The 5,803-nt window shown below is 27.6% G+C and overlaps 1 long non-coding RNA gene across 1 annotated transcript; it reads left to right on the top strand.

The window, feature by feature from the left end:
• The first annotated feature begins 1,280 nt into the window (after positions 1 to 1,280).
• On the top strand, positions 1,281 to 5,354 carry LOC114317930 (uncharacterized). The gene is made up of 2 exons (XR_003648814.2): positions 1,281 to 1,772; positions 4,886 to 5,354. It is a non-coding gene; the product is annotated as an uncharacterized LOC114317930 (long non-coding RNA).
• Positions 5,355 to 5,803: the final 449 nt, after the last annotated feature.

The raw sequence follows: 5,803 nt of genomic DNA on the forward strand, positions 1-5,803 counted from the left end.
ATTATAATTTGTTCTTAAGATAAATCTAGGTGGTGTCATAATTTAAATATTATTAACTAAAATAATGGGTCTCACTATCAGTTTGTCTCTTTTAAGGATACAACAGTACACAATACTCCATGACCATCAAACAATTTCTCCTTCAGGCCCTGTTTGGGAAGTAAAATTTTGACTTTTTTTAGGTTAAAATTCATAAAAAGACAAAATATATTAAAATAGTTAATAAAACAAAACATCACATTCAATCACAAAAAAATCCGACTATCTTTTCAAAACACAAAAAATTTAACTTACTAAAATAGCTAAAAACTAAAATAACTTACCAAAATAATCAACTTCTCAAATGAGGCCTCGATTATGTTTCTTCTCTCTGCTGATAGCACATGAATTTAATTTAACCTCGTTGCTAAAGATTTGGCTTGACAATAGTCAACAAACTCAGTATTAGTGATATTCCACTAGTTTTTCAACTGAAATTTTTAATTAATTTAAATCTAAATTTCCAAGGCCCATTTTTTTAATTTGAGGCCAATTTTATTTTAGTTTATCTTTTGCAATCTATAGGAGCACCTTGGACTGGACCCGTTATTTACATACATGGTTGAGGCCACCATACACTGTATCACTGTCATCAATATCAATATTTTAAATGTATTTCTAAGACTAATTTTACCCCTTCACATGAAGCAAATGATTGTCGCTTATATAATATCTTGTTTAACCCCCCCCAAAAAAAAAAAAAAAAAATAGAAGAAGAAGTAAACGATTGTCTACATTTTTTTATTTTTTTTTGGAAGTGTAATACAACTAAGCTCAATTTGTTGTGAAGTGGCTGTTGGGTTTTGAATTTTGCCAACCAAACGTCAAATTTTGTACAGTATAGCTGCTCCTTTTATAGGTGTACTAAATTCCCTTCACGGATTCATTTATTCACACCAAAAAAAAATTATTATTTTCGTATCTCAATATACTTTCTGATGTGTTGAAATTTTTGAAATATAATTATACGATTAAGAGTGTATTATGACAAGGGATAAGAATTTAAAAATGAAAAATCTTGTGTCCTTTAAATAAGAAGTAAATATAATTCTCTAATTCCTAAAAAGTTATTATTTATTAAGTTTGACCTTACGAAAGCATAAAAATTCCAAACAATATTTTACTATCCTTCGCTGCAAGTTGCAATTTTTATGTAATAAAAAAATATACATTATCCAAATACACAAACAATTCACATAAAATTAAATGGACAAAACATCTCAACCCAACTTAGCTATATGAGCTAAATATTTATCTAAAAAAAAAAGGTTCTAAAAATATCATAATGAATTGAGCCCCCCCTCCCAAAAAAAAGTATATTAATATGGGATACATTTCCCTTCCCATTTTATCTTTTCATGAGTTTTAATTGGGACTTGCACTAATGACTTGAATTATCTATCTCGTAAGTCTTATAATGAAAGTTATTCATATAAAAAATTAGTTTCATCAGACAATTATAAATATGATAACAAGTCACATTTTATTTTATAAAATAGATGGTTTAAATTTAATTATATTTTCAATTTATTTTATAAAATAAAATGCGATTTATTATTGTATTTACAATTTTTTGATAAAGTTGATTTTTTGAATGAATGACCTTCATTGCCAGGCTTACGAGATATACGATTCGGATCATCAGTGTGGGCACCAATTAAAACTCATAAAAAGAGTATGAAAAGGTATAAAGAGATGAGGTATGGAAGAGGAGCTTATCCCAATTAATATAGGTATGAAAATGTCAATATTGAAAGTAGCTACTCATATCACATATGTTCCATGTTTCATTATTTTCTCTCGTTCAAAAGATTCTGAAATAATTGCACCATTTTATTTCGTTACCTTAATAAGCAATTTCTTTAAAATAATTCTACATATACTAACAATCGTACTAAACATATAAGAGATCAAATGTGATTGGTGTGTAAAAAATAATGAAATTTAAACATTAATGATATTTAGACATGTATATTTTTATTAATATTGTCAGTAAAATTTTAAATAAATGTAGCATTTCTAACCCTGAATCTTTTAATAATAATAGAAAGTATGGACATTTTACGTTGACAACAAGCCACACATCTTCCATCGGACAACACTCATTTATAATGTGTTTGGATAGATGGAAGGAAAGAAACTTCCTCCATCTAACACTAGTTTAGAAAAGGGTAAATTACACTGACACCTCTGAAGTTTATTTTATTACAGTTTTCTCTCTCACCTTTTGAAAATTACATCTTCCCTTAAGACTTAAAGTTTCATTACAGATTCCTCCCTTCAGCAATTTAATTTTTTTAAATACCAATTTTGCCCTCATTGGGTAAATCACATTGACACCCCTCACATTTTAAAAAATTGCAATCCCCTCTCTAATGTTTAAAGTAGCATTACTAATTGCCCCCTTAGTTAGTATTAGTTGGAAAAAAAATTAATTGAAAAAAAAATTAATTGGAAAAAAAATTAATTGAAAAAAAAAATTAATTGAAATTTTTTTTTGTTAGTAAAGTTTTTAAATTTCTGTTTAAAAACTAACGTAAGCTCATTTTTTGAATTTACGTTTTTTCCTCAAATTTACAAATTGAGACAATCATTTATAAACAAAAAAAACAATTTTTAAATTTTTTGTAAATATAAATTGAAAACTGAAAACGAAATGGTTACCAAACAGGCTTGATGGTAAAAATATCGTAAAATTAACAAATAATTAAATAAGTTACCAACGTAAGAAATGACTTATCAAAAGATTCTTAGGCTATGTATGGTTTGATTTTTAGAATTTTTAAAAAAAAAATTAAAAATAAAATTGGTTAAGAAATAAAAAATAATTATCATTTTTATATAATTTTTATCTTTCGAGTGGTTAGAAATAATTTTCTACAAATTAAATTGAAACAACCATACGCATGTATATAACCTGCCCAAAAGTTAAAATGATAATTATTTTTTATTTTTTATTTCTTAACCAAATTAATTTTTAATTTTTAAATTTTTTTTCTAAAAATCAAACCATACATAGCCTAAGAATCTTTTGATAAGTCATTTCTTACATTGGTAACTTATTTAATTATTTGTTAATTTTATGACATTTTTACTATCAAGCCTGTTTGGTAACCATTTCGTTTTCAGTTTTCAATTTATATTTACAAAAATTTTAAAAACTGTCATAAAAACTTGTTTGATAATTTTTTTGATTTATAAATAGTTGTCTCAGTTTGTAAATTTGAGGAAAAAATGTAAATTTAAAAAATGAGCTTACGTTGGTTTTTAAACAAAAATTTAAAAACTTTACTAACAAAAAAAATTTTCAATTAATTTTTTTTCCAATTAATTTTTTTTTTCAATGAATTTTTTTTCCAACTAATACTAATTAAGTGGGCAATTGGTAATGCTACTTTAAACCTTAGGGTGGGAATTGTAATTTTTAAAATGTGAGGGGTGTCAATATAATTTACCTAATGAGGGCAAAATTGATATTTAAAAAAATTAAATTGTTGAAGGGGGAATCTGTAATGAAACTTTAAAGCTCAGGGGGAGATGTAATTTCCAAAAAGTGAAGAGAAACTGTAATAAAATAAACCTCAGGGTGTCAGTATAATTTACCCTTTATAAAATCTGTTTTCAATTCAATGGAAAAATTTGGAAGGAAATGGAGAATCTGATATCTACTAATATCTTATCCTTTTCTTTCATATTCTAAATGGAAAGCATGGAGGGGTTATATGATATAAATAATTGATTGATTGATCCCACATTTTAAATTAGATTCCTTGTGTCTCCCAATGTTAATCCTTTTGAAAATTACAACTCAGACATGTAATCCCAATCCAAAAAACAAAAAAAAAAATTTAATTAATACATATACTTAAATGCAATTCAAAGGCATTAAATTTCAACATTAATTGTTGCAATAAAAAAAATTTAAGTTTGTCCTTGTATTATCTGTGTGGGTAAAAATCTGACCACACTGCCTGTTTAGTGATCAACTGGAGAGCACGGGCAGAATAGATGGCTTCAGCAACCTGAAACAGAAAGAAAAGGCTCCGGCGGTGGTTCTTCCACCCGGGGGCACTCCGACGATCAAGTCAGTATATCTCTCAAAGATAATCAAGTGCAAGACTTAATACTCAAAACATAAATTGCATACCTTAGACCCACGGGGGTGCCTCTCTTTTATAATATACTCAATCCAAGTCCTACTAGAAGTATGACTTCTATGAACTCCAATTTTAGTATTTACTCTGGACTCTTTAAGAGATAAAGATAAACTCCCTTAAGAGTTTTATCTTGGTTAAGTCCCCTCTTTGTCTTAGGACTCTTGTCCCTTATCTGCTTATCTCGGATTCCGATATCTTCGGGGATAACCTCGGCAACTCCGAGATCATCTCGGCTTAACTATGACGACACGTGGCACCTCGGCTGACACGTCGGCGTCACATGTCACGTGTTGGTATTCAGAAAATATATCCCCACATTATCAATTTTGATTACATTCATAGTTATTTATAAGAAATAATTTTAAAAAATTATAAAATTTTATGTATTAACTTTTCAAATACTCTTCAGACATCACAAATTACCTGGATTAGGAAAAAGAGTAATAATTTGGGATGTAAGAAGTTTTTTTTTTTTTTTTTTTTTTCTAAAAAGTGGAAGTGAATGGATGAAAGAGAAAATATCTCATACTTGTTTTTGGTTGTGTTTTTATTTTCTGGTTTTTTGTTTTTATTTTTCTAAGAACATTGAAGCTTGTTTTGGGAATATTTTTCGAAAACACTACTTTTAGAAAATTAAATAACAATACATTTGGCCCTTCACTAACAATGGTTATGTTCATATTTAACAGACTCAGCTAACCACCACAAGTGGATTGTAACTGCCTCAAATTCATACACGTGCTCATCCTCTACACATCATCGGCAGGTGGCTTGACCAACTCTTTGAGCTGCTTGAACTGTAACTGTTTGGTTGGTAACTGCTGCTACAGCTCTGTAGACTGCTACAGCTTGACTTGTAACTCTGTGGCTTGTGACTCCTCTAGTTTGAGCTGTGGCTTAACATGCCCCCTCAAGCTTAGAGGAGGCTGCCATAAGCTTAGATTAAAAGTACTAAAACCTCTAAGTTGAAAGAGATTTGGTGAAAATATCGACCAACTGATTTGAAGTAGAAACATGAGAGATATGGAACCCTTTGTTGTAAATGAAAAAAAAAATATTATTTATTTTTCCTTATTAAGATCTCTTTTCGGATTTGACTTTAACTTTTTATTTTTTTGACTTTTTTATAATGTGAAAAAAATTATTGTATTTAAGAAATTACCTTTTTAAGTGTATGTTTGACTTTCTGTTGTGTTTGAATTATTTTTTGAATTTGTTTAACTTTGAGTAACTTTCAACCTTTTTTTTAATTTCTTAACTTTTTTTAGTGAAAAAACATGAAAAATAGTAATGTTATTTCTCTTTTCTTATTAAGATCTCTTTTTGGATTTGGCTAATGACTTTTTTTTTTTTTTTGACTTTTGAATTTTTTATAATGTGAAAAAAAATTAATATATTTAAGAAATGACCTTTTTAATTGTATGTTTGACTTACTTTTTGACTGGCTTGTATGTTTGAATTAATTTTTTAACATTTTTGATAACTTTTAACTCTTTTTTTTTTTTTTTAATTTCTTAACATTTATAGTTAAAAAAATGAAAAATTGTAATGTTATTTCTCTGTTCTTATTAAGATCTCATTTCGGATTTGGCTAATGACCTTTTTTT

This window comes from Camellia sinensis, chromosome 14 (genome assembly GCF_055761805.1).
Source record: "Camellia sinensis isolate YWXY chromosome 14, ASM5576180v1, whole genome shotgun sequence".
NCBI classification, from domain to species: domain Eukaryota; kingdom Viridiplantae; phylum Streptophyta; class Magnoliopsida; order Ericales; family Theaceae; genus Camellia; species Camellia sinensis.